We start from the raw sequence: 26,698 nt of genomic DNA, 5'->3' as shown, positions 1-26,698 counted from the left end.
TTCATGAGAGTGAATCAGAGCTTTTTCTCTTACCACTCTTTTACCCCTTTGCATCTCATATTCTTTCAGCCTATAACAAGTTAGTAAATCAATAAATCAGTATTATCTTCCAATGATAAAATGCACTAAAATCTAAACTAATGAATGCCTCTACAAAATAAAAAGAAAAATTAGATGACAGTGGTACTATGAAAATTGTGCTAGTGGATATAACCCAAGTACTCTGGGAACTTTGGGAAGAGAGTGCCTAATTTTGCATGCAGTCCTCCAGAAAGACTTCTTAATACATCTTCAGAATTCATTTTGGGAGATGCTGTTTTCAGGCACGACTTTATTATAGCCGAGGGTAATCATCCACCATCACTGGTCATCTTCATCAAGAACAATGTCATAAACCCTCTTGTGGGCCCCTATAGGACCTTGCTCTCAGTGTAGAACAACAATGGTAGTAACTGCCCCATTCTCCCAAGGGAGGCTGCATCAACATATTCTGCCACTTGATGAAGGCTATTACTGAACTGAGTGCAGCCTAGAATGCTGCTAGCTATGACCCAGGAAAGCAAGCTCAGACTGACAGGGATGCAGAGGCTATACAGGCTCCTGTGCTAAATATGAGACTAAAAGGATAAATTACACCAAAATCCTGAGGTCAAGTTTATATATAACTAGTGATGTATATGCTGAAATATGTAGTAGTCAAAGGAATTATCCAAAGTTTAAATATTTGTGAAGATTAGGACTAAAGTCTAGGTATCCATTTATCAAGTTTGCTATTTGTTTTACCATTCAGATGGTGACTTTTCCTAAAGACTATTAAATATAAGTATTTTTCTCCCTTGTGATTTTCCCTTTCTCATTTTTTAAATTTATTTGACTTTAAAACACACAAAAATTGAGCAGGTGATAAGAAAGCTTTCAAACTGATACATATCTCTAGTGTCTATTATGAACTAAAACTTTTTTTTAGATTTTACATGAACATTTTACATAAAATTATCCTAAAGCCTTAGTACTCATTAAAAATGCTTATTAATTTTTGTTGACTCAGGATCATTATTCTCATCAATGATTACCCTCGGCTATAATAAAGTCATGCCTAAAGGCAGAATTTCCCAAAATGAATTCTGAAGATGTATTAAGTCTTTCTGGAGGACTGCATGCAAAATTAGGCACTCTGTTCCCAAAGTTCCCAGAGTACTTGGGTTATATCCACTAGCACAATTTTCATAGTACCACTGTTATCTAATTTTACTTTTTATTTTGTAGAGGCACTCATTAATAGTGTGGATTTTAGGCAAAACTACTGTGTTCATGTAATTCAGTCTCCTAATCTATGAATAGAAAGAAATGGTATTTTTTCTATTACATCTCTTGAAAGAATCTTAAAGAGAAATTATTTAGCACAAAGTTAACAGTTAGTAAATATTTAGCACACACAGGTATACTTAACCTCTCTATCCTAGATTAACTTTTAGTGTGGTATTCAAATAAATTAGTAAACTGTATTCATTGATCATTAAAAATTAGTGGCTAAGTATATTTCTAAAAATATGTAGCTATGATTTTAACCAATAAATACCTGAATACATGACCATAGCAGTAAATACTGCAATATGATTTTTTTCTGACCCTTTGTCCAATTGCTCTAGAGAACTGAAGTTTATTCCTTCCTACAACCACTTTGTCAAATTTATCTATCCTGAGAGCTGCTCTGACCATTACTGCCCTCAGGAGTCATAGAGGTATTCCTTTTTAGAAGTATAAAGTACAGAACAGTCTTAGCAGACTCTCATCTGTTAAAATGACTCTGACCCACACTCCTTGAACACAATAATGTAATAAAATTATTTTGACATAAGGAAAGCTATTCACTGCAGCAGCCTTTTTGGTATCTCATATACATAAATACCTCATAAACCTTCATTACTAGAAGTTTATATAAAAGTATAGTGAGTGAATGCAGCTTAGTAGAATCTCTTTCTCTCTCTACCTCTCTCTCTCTGTCTCTCTCCACTAGAGTTATTGCTGGGACTTGGTGCCTGCTCCATGAATTCACTGCTCTTGGCTTAATTATTTTATTTTATATTTTTAATATACAAGAAATAAAATTTGAGAGGGGAGGAGAAGACAGGGAGAAAAAAAGAAAGACACTAACAGACCTGCTTCATCAGTAGTGAATGAAGCTTCTTCACTGCAGGGAAGAACAGGGACTCAAACCCAGCTGTTGGCACATTGCACTGTTTATGCACATCTAGGTGTGCCACCACACAGGTCCAAAGAACATTTTCTTAAAAGTCAGTATTTGAGGGCCAGGCACCAGTTGAGTGAAATGTCACCATACACAAAGAACCAGATTCAGCCGATTGGCCTCTACCTGCAGGTAGGATCTCTCTCTCTCTCTCCCTTCTCATTTTCTCTCTCTCCATCCATCCTTCCATCCTTCCTCCCTCCTGTAAATTAATCTTTGTCTCTATCAAATCAAATAAATTAAATAAATATCAGGGGAAAAACTCATCATTTCATTCATGTAACATGCTCAACATTCACAATGCAATATGCTCAAGGTATATCTTGAACCGGAAGCAGTCATTGTTTAAACTGAAGAAGGTGGTTCCTCTATGCTTTAATTACTGCATTATCTACCATCATTTGATGAATTATATGTTTATTAGTTTATTATTATATTCCATCACATCTTTCCTAGAATTTGTACTCAGTGAGGAGAAACTTTTATTTTATTTTATTTTATTTATAAATAAGTGGGATAGGAAGAGAGAAAGAGAGAAAGAACCAGATATCATTCTGGTACATGTGCTTCTGGGGATTGAATTTGGGACCTCATAGCTTGAGAGTCCAAGAATTTATCTACTGTGCCACCTCCTGGACCAGGAACTTTGTTTTAGCTATTCATATCAGCCATATTAGTCGTCAAATGGTAGGTTCTTGCATTTTTGTTTGTTTGTTTTACTAAAGAAAGGAATAAAGAAACATAATAGAGGAGATAAATGAAGAGTTAAGTAAATGCTGACTTATCAGTTCTTTCAACAACCTGACACAATTAATGAGAATTTACATATATATTGAGGAGAAAGTCCTAGAACTATACTTGTTTTTAGGCTGTAGACTGAGTGATTCCTTGAATGTTAGACTACTTGCAATTTAAAAATCTACTTGTTAACAGGCTTATAAGTACTGAAAGATGTTGACATTTCAAGAAGACATATTTATTTTTTTGAAAGTTTCATAGGTAGAGGTGCCAGAGGGCATTATATCTAGTAGATTTTACTTGTTACAGTGTACAAGGACCCAGGTTCAATACCCCGTTCCCCACTTGTAGGGAGAAATCTTCACAAGTGCAAGTGGTGAAGAAGTGCTACAGGTATCTCTCTTTTTCTCCCCATCTTCTACTTCTCTCTCAATGTCTCTCTACTTCTATCCAATGAATAGCAATAATAATAACAATAACAATAGAAAATGTTATAGGTGATAAATACAAGTCTCCAACATCCACACTGCCCATATCTGTCCCATCCTTCCTGAGAATCCTTCGCTTTGATGCAAAACTCCACACCCAGTCCAAATTTAATCTTGTGTTTTCTATTTCTTTCCTTGTTTCTTGAGTCTACCTATAAGTGAATCTATTTTATATTTGCCCTTCTCTTCTTGGTTTTTGTCACTTAATATGATTCCTTTGAGATCTATCCAAGATGTGGCAAAGAAGACTCCATCATTTTTAACAGTTGGATAATATTCCATTACATAGGTATTTTTGTACCTATTCACTGTGATTTTCAATATACTTAATTGAAATTGCTCTCTCGATCCATACCATTTAATACTGCTTCTACTGATCTCAACCAAATGAATGCAAGCACTACCACCTTGACATATTTCACTTTGGACAGTGCCCAGAGATGCCAGGCTTGGAATGCCAAATCTTCAACTCCATTACTCTGGGGAGACCTTTCCTAGCTCATAAGACACCTTAATTTCATTTTGGGTAGCACACTTCCTAAAAAAGCCACAGAGCCACAGGTATAGACCAGGGCTCATGAGATAGGACACATGTGTATATGTATCCATAAGTTATGGGAAAATATACACCTTAAAGTAAAAGTGCACAGTAGTCTACAGTGACTCTATAAGTGCAGCAAGCAAGTAGAAAAAAAAAAAAAAAGACAGCATAAAGTACTTAATCAAATTGTTTCTACTTAGATCTAGATACCCTCCTCACCTACTTCCTATTTCACTTCCCTCAATCACTCTAATGCCAACCTTTTCAGGTAAAGTAAGAACTACAAAAGCTGGATAAGGGCAAGAGACTGGCATACTTCAATGAAATTACTATTAAATTATATCTTACTCACTAAATTATGACCTGCAAAGTGATATATACTTGTTGGTATGCTTCACATTGGTTTGGTCTCACTCCCTCCACCTCCGGGAGATTTGGTTTGGCCCTTGCTAGTTTCTCGATTCTCCCTTCTCCCCGCCCCCTATCCTACATACTTGCTGAGTTCCTGATGCTGCTGCTGGAGGATGCAGGACATATTTGTGTGGTAATTAGATTAGATTAGATTAGATTAGTTTTTGAACCATTTGCTCGTGAATAAAGAAATACTGCTTCTCTGCTCAGCCATGTGTCCCCGAGTCTCTGTCTACCGCTGCGAAGCTAGCCTGGCACACTGGCGCCCCAAACTCTGAAGACATATACTAAATTCTTTCTACTTTGTACAAATATATTGAGCAAAATAATTCCTTAATTCCAAGTCATAAAATACCAAAACAGTTTCAAGTGTAATTTTGCTTTTACTCACCCATTTATTTAAAACTTTTTGTTATTACTATTGCTGATTCTGTCAGTATGTTACTTTTATTACCATTTTGTTGTAGGATAATGGTTTACTCTACAGTTGTGACATATGGGTATGATTTCATATCTCTTCTGGATAGGTGTTTACAACACAGTCTTACTCCCAACTTAGATCCTTTTCTATCATCATGTAGCAGGACCTCAAGGCCTATTCTCCCATCTGTTTCCCTGCCCCCCTCAACCTTGTTTTTTTGTTTTTGTTTATCTCACTTAACATGATTCCTTCAAGCTCCATCCAAAAATGAGGTACAAAAGGTGACTTCATCATTTTTAATAGCTGAGTAGTATGCTACAACTTTCTTAGACACATATTTCTAAGATCAACTGCTATTTTTATAAGCACAAATTCAGGATCATGAGATAACTCAACATTAAAGCATAGGATTCACATGCATGAGAACCTAGAGATCCCAGGTTATATTCCAGGCATCACTATATGCCAGACCTGATTGAAACTTAGGTCTTTTTCTCATTAAAAATATAGTTTCTGGGGGTTCGGGTGGTAGCACAGTGGGTTAACTGCACATGGCAGGAAGCGCAAGGAGGAGCATAAGGATCCCGGTTCGAGCTTCTGGCTCCCCACCTGCAAGGGAGTCACTTCACAGGCAGTGAAGCAGGTCTGCAGATGCCCCCCCCCCATCTTCCCCTCCTCTCTGTCCTATCCAACAATGACATCAATAACAACAATAATAATAACTACAACTACAATAAAACCCAACAAGGGCAACAAAAAGGGGGGGAAGCAAATACATATAGTGTTTTTTTTTTTTTAATGAAAGAGAAGTTTAAGTTTGCCCAATCACATATACTTCTTTAAAACTATGTCTTAAAATTAAAATCCAGATAAATTAAAAAAAATCTTGCTCTAAAGCTATAACATTTTTCTCTAGAAAAATCACAGGAAAGGGAATATTGTTTTCAATGTTTTCTCTTAGCCTCCTCTGTTAAATGGCTTCTCACATGACTAGCCATATGTGTGTGTGTGTGTGTGTGTGTGTGTGTGTGTGTGTTTTCCTACAATCTCTTCAAATTTACTGAAGTAGCATAAATGTTTTGGACATAAAATTCAGTTTATTTCTCATTTATACAGGCAAGGATTTATACCACCAAGATATGCCGGGAGCCAAAACCTTAGCTAAGTCTCTCACATAACTGGTGAGCGGACATTCTGATCATTGTGAGCGGAGATTCCGATCATTGTAACTGTGATTACCATCTAACTGTTTGGAAAGTTGCTCACCCACCTCCCTCCCCCACTACCTTAGCAGAACTTCCTCCTTGTTTGTGCATAAATTGTAACTGCAAAATAAAATTTTCAGAGCTTGATCAGACCTCATGACTCACTCTCGTTCTTTGTGTCTCTTGTCCCCTCCATTCTCACGCCCCCTACCCTATGTTTCCATCGATAATCCCACAGGCTGGTGCACCTGGCACCCGACGTGGGACCTTTTTGGGTCTGGGGTCCGAGAGAACATCGCTCCCCGATGGTCGACCAAGGAGCATAGGACCGCCACTTCAGAGAAGGAGTGAGTGAAGGTTTGCATTGGATCGCCACTCTAGCCCAGAGTGAGTGAAGATCCGCATGGTGATCGCCGCAGATTCGCCCGTCTGTGAGATTGACCCGTTTTGAGGTAAGAAAGAGCGACACAATTATGGGACAAGCATTGAATAAACATGATTTGTTGCTTAAGGGCCTCAAAGAGTCCCTCAAGACATGAGGAATAAGGGTTAAGAAAAAGGATCTCAAGAAGTTTTTTTGATTTTGTGAGTGATATTTGTCCGTGGTTTCCCTTAGAGGGGACTATTGATGAAAAAAGATGGGCTAGAGTAGGAAACTGTTTTAGAGATTTTTATGAGACCTTTGGTCCAGAAAAGATTCCAGTCCAGGCTTTTTCTTATTGGAATTTAGTAAATGATATACTCAAAGTCCATAAACATTGTCCTGATGTACAGGGAGTCATGAGAGAGGGAGAAAAATCTTACAATGACACTCCTGGCCACATTCTGTATGTGAGTCTGTCTCTATTCCCATGCCTGATTCAGGAGACCCCACCCCTGAGGCTGCTGAGATCAAAATGGCTCCTGCTAAGTTTCCTTCTGTTAATATTTACCCCTCTTTGACAACCTTAAGACCCCCCGCCAAAGATGGGCCTGATGATAGTCTTTCTCCTAAAGAGGCCTTATCCCTTGATGAAGAGATGGCCAAATATCATAATCCTGACCGGCCAGCCCTTTGCTTTTCTATGTCCAGACCGCCTCCCTATGCCAACACCCCTCCATTTTGTGCTCTGGTCCTCGACTTGGCTGACATCACTGATTATACCACCAAGGCTAAAACTCAACTAGCACAAAAAACAGCTTCCCTTAGGAAATGAGTAGAAGAAAAATGAGACCATTTACAATTAGTTAAAGAACTGTGGGCTCTTGATTTGGCATTATCTTAAAACTAGCCAGCAAAAAAAAAAAAAAAAAAGATCCAGGTTTTTACCTCTGGCTACCACCAGAGCTCTCAGAAAGCGTTAAACCAATTCTGAGCAAGATCTTATCTGGCTAGCAAGCTATTCTCTAAAAAAAGAATAAAATCAATCAAACAAGACATTCTCCTTAACTTAAAAACTATTAATCAGAGAACCAGTACACACTTTTTATAGAAATTTAATGAATTGTTTCTTTAAAACTGTAAAATGTACCTTAGCCCAGAAAAAGAATTTCAAAGATTTTTCTCCACGCGCAGTAAACTAAGCCCGCCTGTTCCATCCGTGCAGCCAATCACGGAAAGTCTGAACTTCACTCACTCAAGTAGGAAGGCCTGGAAGCTTCTTCACAGACTGGGTGCCGGTAGCCAACCCCCTCCCATCTTCCATCCTCCCGTATCTCCAAACTCAGTGGCCAGTCACCTAACTCAAGTTGGACATGCTAAGATCGACCCAGTCTGGAAAAGAGAAATTTCCCATGAGTGGTCATCCCACTTCCGGTTATCTTGTCCATCTCCAAAAATCTCTCCCTTTACACTGTCTGAACTGGAAGACGCTTTGAAGAGGGTTAAACCGGGAACAGCTGCTGGCTATGATGACATCACCCCAGAACTCATTCTTAACCTGGGCCCCACGGCAAAGAAGTGGCTCGCTTCATTCCTGTCCCACATCATGGAATCTGAGTCTATGCCCAAAGTTTGGCATCGTGCGAAGATTATGGCAGTTTTGAAACCAAAGAAAGACCCAACACTGGCCGCCAGCTATAGACCAATTTCTCTCCTCTCCATGTGTTACAAACTCCTTGAGAGGCTGCTTCTGTCACGTATTTCTCATCTTACAGAGAAATTCCTATCACCCGACCAGGCCGGTTTCCACCCAGGAAGATCTACCTGCGAACAAGTCCTGGCCCTCTCAACTTACATTGAAAATGGATTCCAGAAGAATTTAAAGACGGGTGCTGTCTTTGTTTATCTCACAGCAGCCTATGACACGGTCTGGCACCGGGGTCTCCTAGTCAAGATCTCAAGATGCCTGCCTCCATGGGTGGCCAACACTATATCGTTTCTTCTCCAAAACAGAAGATTCTGGGTGCATCTGGGTGACAAGTCTAGCAGATGGAGACTTGTCTCAAGTGGCCTCCCCCAGGGCTCTGTTCTGGCTCCTACGCTATTTAATATTTATATCAATGACCTCCCAGAAACTTCTTCAAGGAAGTTCATCTACGCCGATGACATCTGCTGTGCAACTCAGGCATCCAAGTTCGACATCCTCGAGGACACACTCACGAAAGACATGTCTCTGACATCTGATTACTGTAAAAAATGGCGACTAATCCCTAGCACTGCAAAAACGGTATCATCTGTTTTCCATGTACACCATGCCTCAGCCTCGCGTGAGCTTAATGTGCAGCTTGGCGGTATGAGAATCCAGCATGAAGCCCAGCCAGTCTATCTTGGCATTACTCTCGATCACACTCTGTCATTTCACAAACATCTCATAAAAACTGCAGCAAAGGTGGGCGCGAGGAATCACATCATTGCAAGACTGGCCAGCTCCTCATGGGGCGCGAGCGCTTCCACACTACGATCATCATCTCTGGCATTATGCTATTCCACTGCAGAATACTGTGCCCCAGTATGGTTCCTTAGCCCCCATGTCCACTTGGTCGATTCCAAATTATATTTCTCCATGAGGATAATTTCTGGAACCATCCATTCCACCCCGGTTCCATGGCTGCCAGTTCTCAGCAACATCGCCCCGCCAGATATTCGTCGGGACGCGGCATCATCTAAGTTCATTTCCTACGTCTACGCTCGACCGGACCTGCCAATATACGCGGATATCTTCGCCCACCCTGTTCAACGCTTGACGTCTCGTCACCCAATCTGGGCCCCTACGCCTACACTGAACTTCTCTGTTACAGTCTCTTGGAAACAGAGCTGGCAGTCAGCTGAGGTAAAGAACAAACACCTCATCACAGACCCCTGCAAGCATCAACCCGGCTTTGACTGAGCACGTTATGATTGGGCCCTCCTCAATTGCTATCAAACAGGCCATGGCCGGTGCGCCGCTATGTTCCATCGCTGGGGAGCCAGAGATGACCCGAACTGCCCCTGCGGCTACAGACAGACTATGACCCACATAGTCAACGACTGCCACCTCTCCAGATTCAAAGGAGGTCTCGAAACTTTACATCAGGCTCAACCTGATGCTGTTGACTGGCTATGGAAGAAGGGCAAACGCTAGAAGAAGAAGAAGCCAATCACAGCACAGAGCTACTGCTCCACAGATTGGCAAAGACTGCAGTGAATCATTCCCTAGACACAAACGCCCCTCCTGGGGGGGCGTAGAGAGTCGGTGAGTTAAGAATCCAAAAAACAAAGCAGTTTTTCAAAGGGAAAATTTTTCTTTTCACCAAGAATGTCTGTTTTAAGTCTGCACCTTGTTTCCATTAATGTGTGTTAACCCCTAAGTAACTAAAGGTTGTTTTAAGTTTTAAATAACATTTAGTTAAGCTAAATGTGGTTTTAAAGATCCTGACTCATAGAGTTGGCACACCTTTACCAGAGTAAAATATAGGACAGTTTCGTCCTTCTGATAGCTAATATCAGCATTAATTCATTAGTTAAAAGATTTTCTGAGATATCTAGGCATGGTAAAATGCCTCTACAGTCTCTCTCACTCTTGTGAGAATTGTAAATATTACCAGCATCCCAATACCAACTGCCACTGTTTGTTAATTTGTTAATTCCATGCTTGAAATGGCTTTCTAATAACCCAGTCAGTGTAGAGCAGTGGCCTTGCCAGGAAAAAAGGGTTAAACATGATATTCCTGGCCTGAAAAAATTTTTTTATTTGGCAAATGTGATTCAACAAAATTATTTAGAGTAAAATGGTCATCAAAAAGAAATGTTAATAGTAAAAACTTATTTTGAACATTTCAGCTATGAGGTTTATCTTAGCTTTTTAAGTTACCTATCCAAATCAAAGTGAAATATCAATTAAGTTGTGTACCCACCCTTGTTCATAGCTGCCGTAAGGGTGTGATAGCTTTGTGATAAGCAAAGATCCTAACAAAGTTTAACATTTTACTTAAAATTGTTTAAGTGATTTCAAAAAAAAAAAAAAAGTTTTTAAAATACTTTATCAACTAAACAGGCAAAACTGGCTTGGGTTAGTAAAAGATAACACAATGGTTATGTTAATTATCTAACTCCAGAGGCTTTTGCTCTGATAAATGAGGTTTAATTTAAATAAGGTATGTAAAAAAAAATTTTTTTTTCCAAATAAAACTTATCAAATAAATATGGGGCATGGGGCGGCCTAATGTAGAGCTGTATAGATGTTTTAGCTAACCTTTTTACATTTTATTCAAAAAGTATGCCCCTGGTTTCCCTGAAAAAGAACTCTAGATATTAAAACATGAGGGACTAGGTAAAAAGTTAAGAGAGTTTTATGTCTGATATAGACAAATATGTTCCGGTTAAAACTTTTATTTTAAAACTTGTTAAGAGATTTTTGGATGTTACTCATGAGTTAGTTAGTTTTGCTTTTACAGTGACTTACTCCTTCTAATAAAGTTGTTACTGAGATAACTCCCCTATTTTAAAAAAAAAAACTACAAAAATTATCAAATAATTGGCTTTTGAGAGTACATATTCTACATGTCAAACTTTAATCAGTTCTTTTAGAGAGCAAAAAATTATCTGGCTTGTTTTAAGACACTGTCAGAGGTTTATTCTTGATAAATTAAGGTAATACATGGTGCTTCTGGTCTGATAGATTTGTTTTGGCAAATCCTGATTTAACAAAATTATTATTTTAAACATTTAAGCTATGAGGTTTTATTTTAGCCTTTTAAGTTGCCATATTAGAGTTCTAAAGAGCAAAATCTACTAAGAGTTTTATATCTGTGCTTACTCATGATAACTTTGTGATGAGTAAAGATCTTAGTAAACTAAAGTTATAATAGTGTGCTTAAACTGTCTAATCAGTTTAAAATAATGCTAAAAAATGGTAAACATTTTATCATGTCAACACATTAGGTATTGACTTTCTATAACATATTGGTATAGTTTAATAAAGAGCCTTCTAAAATCATATAAAAAAATTCAAGCCAATTCTAACCATTAGATCATCAATTAACTTGGTACAAGTTCTCTCCCTAAGTAAATAATTATAGGTACATCTGCACATGAAGAACTGACTGCTCATATGGTAAGATTTAAAGCTAAACATTTTTCATTTTTTGTTTGTGGGTGTGTGATGACTCCTAAAGTCACTCATATCCTAAAATTTTTCTCATTTCTTTACAAGCCTCTTAAAATTTTAACACTTGACCTGCCATAGTGAGAGCACCTTACTGGCTCCTGCATTGTTTAATTAAGATCCTACTATTCAGACTTTTAAGATTAATCCCCATTGATAAAAGCCAATGCTCTCTGGCAGATTGATGTAATTCACCTGCCCATGTTTAGTAAACAAAAACATTTTTTTTTCTCAGTTGATACTTTTTCTAAATTTATGTGGGCTACAGCTCAAACAAGAAAAAGCTCAAAAACCTTAGGAGTCATATGCTCTGTTTTGCTTCAATAGACATCCAATCCATGTATTTTTGTTTCCTTTAGAACATTAAAAGCTCAATAAATAAATTAAAAAAGAAGGGGAATGCACCCCCCAGTATTCAGTTGGCTAAAGTGTCAATGAAATAACTATACTAAACCTTTTTAATATTTACAAAAATTTGAATTGTCCATTTATTATATCTCATTGACAAAGCCACTCACTTTTCCAGTCACAGAGACATATTCCCTTTTTCTCTTTTTCAAAACCGGATGTCCATGTTTTGTTTTCCTTTTTTTATGGTGGATGACATTATTGCTCTTACAAAATCCACAGAGTCCCTGTTGGCAAATCCTTACCACAAAGGATGCCATGGCAGTATATAGTCCAGCTAAGCACACCAGCCTATCCAAGTCTTCTCTTTCTGCTGACCTACCACTGCTGACTTCATCCTTACATGTTTATTGACTGCTCGATTTTCTCAAAATATTCCTCATGTTCAAGGAACCTCACCTTGACTTCTAATGTGTATGCACCTCCTCTGTTTGTGTTTTGGTACAACACCACCCTATATTTTCATGTTGATTCTTCTCTACCTGGTCCTTGCCTCCTAGTTTTGCTTGTTCCACAGCTGACCCTCTATGAAGAAGAAAAATTTCATCAGTTGGTGCCAACAACGACCAGAGGACCAGACATGCTGTTTCTTCCCCTGGACATCACATCCACTGACTGCTTCCCTTAGACTTGCTGGTGGCACGCTAGGACATTGTGATGCCCCTTATGGGACCCCTGATTAGTCTCTTGTTAATGATTACCTTGGGACCCTTTATTTTTAATAAGATTATTGGCTTTATAAAACAACAAATTGGCTCCTTGGCATCGAAACCCTTACAAATATATTACCACAGACTTGATTTGGCTGACAGAGGGTTGGCTGAACCTGAGGGTGACACACCTCTTTTAGGAGCTGCATAAAACTCAGACTTATGCACGCCAGCCTTGGTAAGGGGTGCAGGGCTAAGCACTGCAGGGGGAAGACCTTATAGACCGCTTCTGAGTCCCCCGTGAAGCAAACCTGATTTGCATGGAGGTTAGTGTCAAAACTCTTGAGTTTTCCTCACCTTAGAAATAGTGGATCTTCCTCCCCTCCCGAAAAAAGACACCAAGAGCCGTATAAGATGCGGGAAGATCAGATCTATATGAGAAATCAGGTCAATACTTCCCCCCTCTGGTTAATGCCTGCTTATCTCTTAATAAGATTCCTAGCTTTTACCCTCAATTGCCACCTCACTTAAAGTGTAAAAAGGGAGGACATGTTGGGAGCCAAAACCTTAGCTAAGTCTCTCACATAACCTGTGAGCGGACATTCCGATCATTGTGAGCAGACATTCCGATCATTGTAACTGTGATTACCATCTAACTGTTTGGAAAGTTGCTCACCCACCTCCCTCCCCCACTACCTTAGCAGAACTTCCTCCTTGTTTGTGCATAAATTGTGGCTGCAAAATAAAATTTTCAGAGCTTGATCAGACCTCATGACTTGCTCTCGTTCTTCGTGTCTCTTGTCCCCTCCATTCTCATGCCCCCTACCCTAGGTTTCCGTTCAATCCCCCACACCACCATAAACCAGAGCTGAGCAGTACTCTGCTAATAAATAATAATGTAACATGATTAATATAATATAATACAATATAATAAATAAAAAGGCAAAATCAAAACCCAGAAAGTGAGAAATTTTACCCATGTGTCAACAACTGTTCTATAAACCATTAAGCCCTCATTAAAATCATAAAAAGCATAAGATTATATCAGAATGAATGCTTGGTCTTAAGTCAAATTTGAATAGTAAAAGGCAAAGTTAAAATTTTATTATTTGAAAACAGTGAGCATTTATGTCTCAGTTTTTATTTTAGATATTAGGGGTGTAATTCTGAATAAGATTAATAAAAATCCTGCTGGCAGAGAGCTTAGATTCTAATGAAGGTGAAAAATAATGAGCGAGTTAGTAAATTAAATATTTTCATATGTGTGTGTGTGTGTGTGTGTGTGTGTGTGTGTGCAGCAATACAATCAAGCATATGAAGGACTTTGAGGACACATAACTTAGATGATAAATAAAGGACAATAAAAACTCTTTTTTACAAGATTCTAGAAGAAATGAACTACTGCAGAGGTATGAAGGAGTTGCTCCAAATGTACTCAGTATTACTGGATTTTTTTCCTATTTTATATTTGTATTAGAGAGCATGAAAGAGAGAAAGAGGGCCCAAAACACAGCTATACTATTTGTTAAATTCCACTTGTCTCTGGCCTTGGTGCTTGCATGTCTTAGAGATCAAACCCAGGGTCTCACAAATAGAAGTCATATGACCTATCTGCAAGCCACCAGTTCAGTCCTTAGAATTACTGAATCTTAATCCTCTAGGTTCTTAATCTAGTTATCTGGTGAAAACCATTACTGATTTCTTTCTCCACCTCTGTTTAGAGAACATATTTGTAGATAAAGTTCTGTTTATGTGAATCCTGTATTTATTGATACTTCAGTTGTGCCTCTAAAATGATTCATTCCATTTACAACATGCTACCATCTGGTACTCTATATATCCATGTTAGTGAAGTTGGAGGATGGGGTGCTTTTTCATTTATCTTCCCACATTGTTGCCTGCCCATTGCATTAACATACGGCCCAATTAGCTAGAACATGGCACTAATGATGACAGTTGTAAATTCAATCTTTGTATGGGCCACTTAGCTTTTTATTTCATTCTGACTGGAGATTTGTTCTCCAAAAGATCAGACTCATTAGCACCCTCTAGATCACAACTCTTTTGGACTCCCCCACCCCTTATCTCCCCTCCTCTCATTACACCTGTTTCTATTACAGAGCCCTCCACAATTAAATTAAATTATCCGTCCACAATAGTCAGTTGACAACTACTGGTAAATTCCCTTATTTTTTTATTATTATTTATACAAAGGAACTGATGACAGTTTATTTGTAGTGATTATATATATATATATATATATATATATATATATATATATATGGTTTGATTTTTTTAACGTTAATCTTCGGTGAGTCAGGCAGTAGCACAGGGGGTTAAGGAAACGTGGCAGAAAGCACAAGGACCAGCATAAGGATCCCAGTTTGAGCCCCCAGCTCCCCACCTGCAGGGGAGTCGATTCACAGGTGCTGAAGCAGGTCTGTAGGTGTCTTTCTCTCTCCCTCTCTGTCTTCCCCCCCTTTTTCCATTTCTCAGTCCTATCCAACAACAACAACATCAGTAACAACAATAATAACTACAAAAAAGGGCAACATAAGGGAATAAATAAATAAATATTAAAAAATAATAAAGATAATTATTTAACCTGTGTTAACATCGATATATTTATATATGAAACACAAAATGTATAATATAACATTTTTGAAGCTTATTTTTTCAAATTAAGTGAGAAAATGAATATGAAGTACCTGACATAATTATCAGACTATATTCATAATTAATATAAACTAATCCTGTTTTTTTTGCCTCCAGGGCTATTATTTGGGCTGGGTGCCTGCACTATGAATACACTGCTCCTGGAGGCCTTTTTTTTTTCCCTACTGTTGCTGTTGTTGGATAGGACAGAGAGAAATGGAGAGAGGAGGGGGAGAGAAAGATAGATACATGCAGACCTGCTTCACTGCTTGTGAGGCAACACCCTGCAGGTGGGGAGCTGGGGGCTCAAACCAGGATCCTTCTGCTGATCCTTGCACTTCTCACTATGTACACTTAACCCGTTGCCCTCCTGCCGGACACCCCCTAATCGTAATTTTTATGTAGTCTCAGGGAATGAACCCAGGGCTTCACACATGTGTAATACCACCACTGAGTGGTGTTGGGAATATGTGTAAGCCTGATAGAGCTTAGGGAGAACCACCCCCATCTTTGGATGGAGGTCTGAGAAGATAACCTCTTGGTAAGTCTCTCTCAACCGAGGTGAGCATAAGGGGGGAAACTCAGACTTGATTCTTTCCTTCTTGACTCTCAGGCCCAAAGATACCACAGTACTTCCCTTCATTAACTGCAGGCCACATGGCCGCGGATTCACTCATTCAAATCTACCTTCTGATCACAGAAGAACACACCTTATCACACACTTCATCACACACCTCAGACCCCAGACAAGAAAAATTCCAAACTATATGGCCTTTTTTTTTTTTTATCTTTTTATTGTTGTTGTAGTTGGTGTCGTTGTTGTTGGATAGGACAGAGAGAAATGGAGAGAGGAGGGTAAGACAGTGAGGAGGAGAGAAAGACAGACACCTGCAGACCTGCTTCACCACCTGTGAAGTGACTCCCCTGCAGCTGGGGAGCCGGGGGCTCGAACCGGGATCCTCATGCCGGTCCTTGTGCTTGATATTCATCTTCTTTCTGTCTCACCCTACGGGTTTAACCCCTATGCTTCTCTCAAATACCTTTGGATAATTAAGTTGCTTGTGTCATGGAAAATAACTGTTTTGTATCTCATCAATTCCTGTCATACCAGCCCCCTACCTTGGGGGAATGTTGACTGTTAAGAAACCTGTAATTTCTGTCATATATCAACAATAATTAACTTCATTGCTTTTCTATTTAACTCATGTGCACTTTGCTAATAAATGGACTCTAGGATTCTGGGACTCTAAGGACTCAGATTCTAGATTCACGCTAAGAGTCCCCTGGTGTCTTTTACTTCGTGTCACCCCTGTCGTGAGCGAGAAAGAACCAGCCCATTACCTTTCCCCTGGAGGCCACCCTGCCGGAGAAGGAGAGAGACACCCCGAAAGAGTGGTCTCCACAGGACATTATTTTTAGAGAAAAGGAGAGAGAGAGAGAGAGATCACAGCATTGAAGCTTCCTTCAGTGTGGTAAGGGGCTGAACTTGAGAAAAGGAGAGAGAGAGAGAGAGATCACAGCATTGAAGCTTCCTTCAGTATGGTAAGGGGCTGAACTTGAGAAAAGAGAGAGAGAGAGAGAGAGAGAGAGAGAGAGAGAGAGAGAGAAGAGGAGAAGGGAGAGAGATCACAGCACTGAAGCTTCCTTCAGTGTGGTAAGGGGTTGAACTTGAACCTAGATGGTACACATGATAAAGAAGCACAGTATTCAAGTGAGTTGTTATGCCAGCTAAGTATAGGATAGATTTTTATTAATTATTTTTGACAGACAGAAACCAGAGCAACTCTACAGCATCCATAGAGCAACTCCAATACCATCCTTGACTTGAACCCAAGACTCTGAGTCTAGTAAGACAATGCTATACTAGATTGGCGATCTCCTGATTCAATCTACTGTTTTCTAGTTTGTTTTGCTATAATTACTTCATTATGTCAATTTATGTCTATACGCATAGAAACTTGACAGATACACTATTTGTTCAGTTTTGTAAACTGATACTTAAATATTTCCTTAGTATAGGTTGCACACCTAGACTATGCTTTTGTTCAATATTTTTTGCTAATATTTATCTTAAATTTGCAAAATGATCATACTCTGATAAGAGGATTGTTTATGGATATCTAAAAATGCATTGGAAAATAAAGCTCTACAAACATCTAAATAATTTTTAGCTTTAGGTCAGATAAGTCAAGACCTTTTGACCTTGTAAGTATTTATAAGGAGGTTCCCATACTACTAGAAGCTTTCAGATTATGGTGAAGTTAAGTTTAATAGCACGGCTACTTAGTCCACCAACTAACCTGGCTATAATAATTAATTACTGATATTTTAACTTTCTCTAAGACTATGAAAAACCCTTACATCCTCTTTAAGGCCTACACTTCTCATAGTCCTGGTACCTCTAGGATAGGCCAATACTTCTTGAAATTCCTTTTCTATGATTCCTTACCGCCATACTAACCCTGTCAACTTTAACCAAATCACTACTGGTGCTGCCACCCCGAATTATGTTGCTATTGAAATCCTACTGTGGGTTGTAACCTGAGATACCAGCCTGAAAAGTCAACCTCACAACTCTTCAAATCTGGTGCTCCACTCTGACACCATTCTCTCAGACAACATTCTCATCCAATCTCAGGTCATGCTACCTTCCACATACCAGACTGCATACGCTACCATGACTCCACCCCAACTTCTCTGGGCAGATGATCTCACCAGTGTGTCCTGGACCCTCGCATCTCCAGTGCTCCGGTCCACTAGGGAAAGATAGAAACAGGCTGGGGGTATGGATTGACCTGTCAACGCCCATATTCAGCGGAGAAGCAGCTCCAGAAACCAGAACTCCTACCTTCTGCTGCCCATAAACAACCTTGATCCATACTCCCAGTGGGGGAGAAGTGAAAGGATATATATAAGGGAACTCTGCACTCCAGTTCCATCAGCACCCAGAGAGAGAGAGAGAAGGAAAAAGAGAGGGACATATGGAGGTAGCTTTGATGTCATGAGTGGTTTAGAGGGAAAGAGAGGATTGAATCAGGAAAAGAAGGGATAACTTTGTAAAAATGTGGACAGATAGTTGTAGAGAAGATGATTGGTCCATGTCTACAACTTTAGGGGAACTGTGGTGGACTGCAGTGGCGACAGTGAAGATTCAGAGCTCTGGTGGTGGGAATGTTGTGGATTCAAACCCCTGTTGACATATAATTCTGTAATTTAAAAATATAAAAAATAAAATAAAATAACAAAGCATATCAAATAAGGGAAAAAAGTGAATACAAACTATTCAGTCATTATCTTATGAAGTTTACAGATTAGTCAGTATAATTTATAATTTTGTCTTGTAGATAAAATATAGTCATTATGTGTGATTACATTAAAAATAAGGTTTTATGTATGAATGTAATGAACTGGGAAGAAGTCAGATTTTTCTGTACAAGTTCTGGGTCAGGAATATTATCCTACTTTTTATAAAATATTTTTATTTCTTTTTAAGAAACCAGAACTGTTTTTTTTAATAAATCATAAGATATTAAATTTGAAAACCTAGACAGCTTCTATGTTTGTCTGAAAAAGCAATAAATTCAGAGTATTCTAAGTACATTTACTGGGTAAAATTCTCACCAAGAACCAAAACAATACAGAAGGCACATTTCTGGCAGTTTTCCTCGCTTTTTATTGCTTATACAAACTGCTTTTGCAAGATGTAGTTTGGACAACTGAATTATGAGCCTTAACTTCAGCATTGTTCATCAATTTATCTTCTGTGACTCAACAGGATCTGACTGAAAGCCAAAGCCATAATTCAATTGTTTTAAATATATAATATCAAGGGGGAAAGAAAGCATCCTGCATATGAAAACTTGGAAAGCACATTTTTGTAGACAGATATTTTCTTTTCCTTCCAACCTTTATAAAAATTTAAAAGGCTTTTTTGTTGATAATTTGTTTCAAATATTTTGATTTATTTCATTTTAGTGACATTTATTTTAATGACATGGTATAGAGAGATACTAGAGCACTGCTTGCTCTGGGATTAAAACTGGGATGAGTCCCTTGGAATGTACCTAAAATAGACTTCCTAGCTTCTTCAAACATGAACAACCCAATTCTCATCTGCTTACTAAACAATTTGTTCTACTTTATATCTTAATGCTTTTCAGCCACCAAGTTGCAGATGCTACCATGGTGCCATCCTGACTTCCCTGGGCAGACAACCTTACCAATGTATCCTGGAACACCACCTCCCCACAGCCCTCCCCCACTAGAAAAAGATAGAAACAGGGTGGGAGTATGGATCAATCTGTCAATACCCATGTACAGTGGAGAAGCAATTACAGAAGCCTTCCACCTTATTCACTCTATAAAGATCTTTGGTTGGTACTCCCAAAGGGATAAAGAATAGGGAACCTTCCAATGGAGGGGATGGAATATGGACCTCTGGTGGTAGGAATTGTGTAGAATTGCACCCCTCCTTTTCAACAGTCTTGTCAATCATTATTAAATCACCAATAAAAAAAAAACTGGAATCTTAACTCAGGCATGGAAGTCTTGTTTAAATACAATACTGCCTCACGATACTGATCACAGATTTTGTGACACTGGAAAAAGACGAATTTATGAAAGTAAACAAAGTGTTCTCATCTTCTACTGCTTGAATTATGTTTTAAATCAATATTAAAATCATTATTCTTCTTAATTTCCAGTTTTAGATGTTGGTTTTATTTCCCAAATTAGAAAGAATTAATCAGTAGTGTATTGGTAATATATGATTAGTGTTTTGATCCTCTTAGCAATTGACTTGTATACAAGTCATAACAATTCAAATTAACTCTTATTGGTAATTGCTGCCTAGACAAAACTGATGTACTATACATATGCATTGTGTATATTAAAATAACTACAAAATGTTTTAAACTAATAGTATTTCCCATATGTGAATATGATGAAATCAGAAAGAGTGAATGTTCTTAATGAAACATTAATAAAAAATTTTCTTCCCTGATCCAGCTTTCTAGTCCTTTTCCCAGCTATGACATCATCTCCCCATACAATAACTTGGATCCACCTGAGTATCAGATTTCAGGCTTGGGAAAAAAAAAGAGAGAGAAAGAGAGAAAAAGAAACTAGTTTAGTCACAGGCCCTTTGGAATATAACTAAAATATACCTATTAGCTATCTACAAAACGGAGAATGCCCCAACTGTTCATCTGCACTATTCCAGCCTTTAGGTTCATGATTAGTCAACAACTTGTTTGGCTTTATGTTAACTCCCTTTTCAGCCACCAGGTTTCAGATGCTAGTGTGATGCCAACCAGACTTCCCTGGACAGAGAACCCTACCAGTGTGTCCTGGAGCTCCAATTCCCCAAACCCTACCCCACCAGGGAAAGAGAGAGAGACAGGCTGGGAGTATGGATTGACCTGCCAATGCCCATGTTCAGTGGGGAAGCAATTACAGAAGCCAGACCTTCTACCTTCTGCATCCCACAATGACCTTGGGTCCATACTCCCAGAGAGTTAAAGAACAGGAAAGCTATCAAGGGAGGGGATGGGATACAGAGTTCTGGTGGTGGGAATTGTGTGAAGTTGTTCCCCTCTTATCCTATGGTTTTGTCAGTGTTTCCTTTTTATAAATAAATAAAATAATTAATTTAAAAAAAGGAAGGCCCAGAATGATGAGAACTGGAATGCTTGGTTATATCTCTGCTGTGGACTTCTAGCAATGGTGAAGGATACTGGCTTAGAGTTTCCAAAGTTCTAGAGATGATAGAGACAAAGAGGAAGAAAAGACAGAGGAAAAGGCACTAGTGGAAGAGGCAGCAAAGCAGTGCTTTGCCATCCATGGAACTTTCCTAGGAACCAAGATTCTCTTCAGAAGTTATCTTTCAACTTGATGAAGATCATTGTAAGAAAAGAGGAGAGTTATGTTGTAAGAGAAAATCCTTCATAAATCTTAACAGTTGCCTGTGGGCACTGTGGTTCATCAGTTGTCTGACTGTGACATGTAATGAGGAGTCCATGGTCAATAGAGGAGGTTCCAGGGGACTTGGAGGACCTTATAATCCATCTGGTCCAGGAGGACCATCCAAAACAAGAGAACCTATTTGCAAGGAATCATGAGTACACAATATTAAGTAAAGCTCTGATCTACTATTATAGTTATGGTACCAGATTCACCAACTAGCTACAATCCCACAAGAGGAGGCTCTCAAAGTTCTAACTGAAAGCCATATGTTCAGATATCTGATACTTAATGACCACCAGGTTCCAGATGCTAACATGATGCCAACCGGACTTCCCTGGGCAGATGACCCCACCATTGTGTCCTGGAGCCCTGCTTCCCCAGAACCCGCCCCACTAGGGAAAGAGAGAGACAGGCTGAGAGTATGGAATGACCTGCCAATACCCATGTTCAGCGGGGAAGCAATTACAGAATCCAGACCTTCCACCTTCTGAACCCCATAATGACCCTGGGTCCATGCTCCCAGAGGGATAAATAATAAGACAGCTATCAGGGGAGGATGAGGTATGGAGTCTGGTGGTGGGAATTGTGTGGAGTTGTACCCCTCTTACCCTATGGTTTTTGTCAGTGTTTCCTTTTTATAAATAAAAATTTAAAAAAACATTCAATTTTTTTTAAATCCATTTGACTATGAAATTGAGAAGATTCTGAGGACAGAAGAAGTAGAGGGTGGTAAAGAGAGCATTGGAAAAAATTGAACATTATCAATTTCTTCTTTCTATTTCATGAATTTCTATGAATTGTTATTATTTTCATGTTAAACCATATATATATATATTTTAAATATTTTATTTTATTTATTTATTCCCTTTTGTTGCCCTTGTTATTGTTGTAGTTATTATTGTTGTTGTCGTCATTGTTGGATAGGACAGAGAGAAGTGGAGAGAGGAGGGGAAGACAGAGGAGGGGAAGACAGAGAGGAGGAGAGAAAGATAGATATCTGCAGACCTGCTTCACCGCTTGTGAAGCGACTCCCCTGCAGTGGGAGAGCAGTGGTGGGGAGCCGGGGTTCGAACCGGGATCCTTATGCCGGTCCTTGTGCTTTGCGCCACCTGCGCTTAACCCGCTGCGCTACAGCCCGACTCCCGTTAAACCATATTTTATCTAATAAATGAAAAATAAAATTTAGGAGTTGTGCAGTGGTACACCTAGATGAGTGTGGACTTTGCTATGTACTAGGACCTGAGTTCAAGGCATTAGTCTCCACCTGCAGAGAAGGTTGGGGGTCAGTTTCACAAGTGGGGAAGTAGCACTGTTAATTGTCTCTTTCTCCTCTCTATCTCCTCTCTTCTTCCCTTCTCAGTTTCTCTTTGTTCTATCAAATGTAAATAATAAATATAAAAATAAAATTGAGAATGCATATTTGTTAATCATCTGTTTCTTTAATGATATTATTTATATAGACATAGTGATATATATATTATGGAGCAAGACAAAGTGGGGTAGGAAAAAGGCACCCACCTACCATAGTATCAAAAATTTACTGAAAGAACATTGTGATATTATACCCACTTACTTTATTTCTTAAGTTCTCAATGACTCATGTTTCAGAATACTTATGTTCCTTTCTGTAGGTAATGTTTACACCTCGGCTTTCAAATACAACAAAATGTAACTTTCTTGTAGCATTGTGATTACTGACAACATAACACTTCCACAGTCTAATATCCTGTGCAAGATTTGCAAATGTGGTAGGATACATAGAATTTCTCTGTATAGATACATTAAACTCACTGTATTTTCACTGTTAATTGGAAAGGTAGCACTCAAACATACTAACTGAATTACAGGTGTAATGAGAATTAAGATGTCTCAAATATTTTATGATTAAAATCAAGTTAACCCCATAAAGTGTCACCACAGTTAAATGAAACAAGTCCATGTACAAAATAAGATGACAATAATGGGCTCTACATGGAGAGAAGGAAGAAAACAGGGAAAACAGTTCAACTTTCTTTGTTCTTCTTTCCTTCCTTCCCTCCTTTCTCCCTCCCTCCCTCTCTCCCTTCCTTCCTTCTTTTTTTATTTCTCTCCTTTTTAAAAATTTTATTGAAGGGGTTAATGTTTTACAATGCAGTCATTGTATATGAGTATAATTTCATAATAGACCTGACCCCCAAGGTTCTTTTCATTCCTCCCCCCACTTCCTTCTCCCAGAGTTGCTTACTTTGATGCTATACACCATGCCCAGTCCACATTTCACTTTTTCCCCCTACTATGTATTTATTGTGCTCCATTTGTAAGTGAGGTCATTTGGTATTTCTTTTCTTATTGGCTTATCTCACTTAACATGGTGTCTTCTAGTTTCATCCAAGAAAATGCAAATAAGACAACTTCATTATGTTAAAAAGCCAAGCAGTATTCCATCATATCATCTATCTATACCAGTTTTTGTTTGTTTTCTTGCTTTTGTTTTGCCACTCATCAGCTGTTGGGCATCTGGGTTGTTTCCAGGTTTTGGTGATTACAAACTGTGCTGCTATGAACATAGATATACACAGGTCTCTTCTGATAGATATTTTTGTTTCCTATGAATAAATCTCCAAAAGAGGAATTGCTGGATCATAGGCAGGTCTATTTCTAGTGTTCCGAGAAATTTCCAGACTGCTTTCCACAAGGGTTGGACTAGTTTAAATTCCCACCAACAGTATAGGAGTGTCTCCCTCTACCCTCCATGTTCTCCAATATTTGTTTTTACTATTCTTTCTAATATATGACAAGTCTACTTTCTAGACAAACTTATCTGAAGGCACAGTGACTAAAAGTAAAGTAAAACATGTTAAATCTATTATAGTTTGCTCTATTTACAATATGCCATGTAAAGCTTCTTTCTTAAAATTAATTGAATTCAAGTATCTTTCTAGAAGATGCAAAACATCATGGAATAATTGTGAAAACTTTCACTTTTAAAACAGACTGTGGATGAATATTGTGGGTATGTAATACCTAATAATTTGCAGATTTAAAATGTTCTCTCTGAAGTGTTAAGGAGCAAAAAATAAATAAATTGGACTGAAAATAGGTTACATTTTGAAATGTTACATTTTGATGTTACATTTTGAAAAATGTGAGCTTGATTTATATTTTGTTTTTGCTACAAATTTTCAAACAGTAATTCTGAATTACTTATAAGTTCATGTTTATATATATCTTCTCCCTTAAAAGTCTTAAGAAACAGGATGAAGGGAAATTGGGATCCTGTTGTGTTCCCTAGACACCAATCAAGGGGAGATGAGAATCATTAGCCCCCCAAAAAAAGTTTTAAGAAAAAAGGACAGAAATGGAAAACAAAAAGTGAGAATAGGGATGGATGTGGTATATTGCACGAAAGCAAAGTACTCTTGTGAAGGGCAGTGTTGAGAGGGTGTTGGGTCATGGTGCATGAAGATAAAAATGGATCTACCTTGGGGGTGAGAGTGTTTTATAGACACTTAACATGGAAAAATGAGATATTCTCTCCATGTGTCAGCAACTTTTATGTAAAACTTTAAGTCCCCAAATAAATTGATTAAAAAAAAAAGTTCTAGTAACACACTAGAAAGCTTTTAAATCTGTAGTTATATTCCAACACAAATAAATTTCCTTTTTTTCTGATGTATGGGATATTGATTTAATTAGACACTAAATATTTTGTCCATACACTAATTAAATAATTGATCAAACAATGCTCAGTAAAGTGGTAAGAGTATTAAACAAAGAGACAAAAACTAGCATCCTTTATAGGGTGGGGGTAGGGTTGTTGACACATGGTTAATTTCTCATCTCCCTGGGATAGGATTATCACTTGGTTTTAATCTCTGATGTACAGAAAATGTTTTTTGAAAAACTCAGTATCAAGAAAAATGTACAGAAATGAGTAATGCTCATCATTGGGTCAAGAGCAATCAATAAATAGTTAATGCAAGAACAATTAAGAGGTTGAGACTTAGGTATAGAGGTTGTTTTTTGAAGGGAAAGTTGACTAAAGGAGGATATTCCCTTGGAAACTAATTAAAGCCAAGCTGAAAATCAAAACTAAAGAAACAAGTGATCATGTGTCTCCTTACCCATAACTCACAAATGATTGTAAGCTTCATCCTGATAATCACCCTTTACAAATGTAAATTTGTTTCAGGCATCATATTAAAGGTGTATCTCACCAAATTATTTTAAAACTAATTATGCGCTTTCCTATTTCTCTTTGTGAACAATGTTTTTCAAGCTAGGATACCTACCTGTAAGCAAATCCCCAGCTTTAGTATATTGTTTTGTATCAAATTAATAAGCATTTAAAATAAAGTGTGCTTTCTCTAAACATAAGGTTATTAATATTTTAGAAAATATAGGAATATCATATATATTTAATATTATTGGTGCTATTACAATTTTTGAAAGAAAAGAACTCATATACTTATATATTTGTCTGTGAGTGAGGAAGTGATTAAATATAATAGCTAGATCAAAAGACAGATAACAGGTTCAGTATATCTTTGAGGAATCAGAAAGATAACTTATCAAGCAGGGCAAGATTCTTACATAAGCTCAGACCAGGTTCAACCACAGGTACCAATTAGTAGTGTCACAGTATCACCAAGAAAGGAAGGGATTCTAGTTTTGTGATGTATCTACAATGCAATCTCATTTTTCTCTTTCTCTGCTTGAATGAAAAATATGACCTGGAAAGGTTGAAATGATATATGGCTAAGAGAGAGAGAGAGAGAGAAAATTTCTAATATTAATTGTTGATATTCAAATAGTTACACTGTATATTTTCTCAAATATGTTAACTAATTTGGCTCTCAAAAGCCCTAGTTTATATCTTAAACATAGGAATGACTCAGATGATTCAGTACAACATAGAATAATTTAAGAAATAAGCTGTTCAAAACAGAAGACATTACTATTTTTTTTTCAAAACCAAACTGCCACATATAGTTTAAGAATGATTTTTTTATAATTGCTTTTGGCTTATTTTGGAAAAAAGTAAAAGTAATTCTACTTCCAACAAACAAACAAAAAATCATTGACATGTAAGTGATTTCCTATTCTAATAGCACATCAGTGGAAAAACTATTCTAATTTGGACAACTTAATTTGAGCATCCACAATTAATTTGTAAATTCTGACAGTTAATGTGATTACTTTCTAAAAACTAAAATGCAGTAATAATAATGATATTTCTAACTAATAATTGTATTAGCAGATAGTTTAAAAACCACAATCACACACTTAACTCAATAATAATACCCAACATGTATTAAGTACTTACTGTATTCCTGTATGTGTAAGTGGCTCTTACCTAATACAGCTTTCTACTCTTTTTCCCAACTATGACACCATCTCCCCAGACAATAACCTGGGTCCACTTG

This window comes from Erinaceus europaeus, chromosome 2 (assembly GCF_950295315.1).
Source record: "Erinaceus europaeus chromosome 2, mEriEur2.1, whole genome shotgun sequence".
NCBI lineage: Eukaryota > Metazoa > Chordata > Mammalia > Eulipotyphla > Erinaceidae > Erinaceus > Erinaceus europaeus.
Note: the sequence above shows the minus strand (reverse complement) of the source record.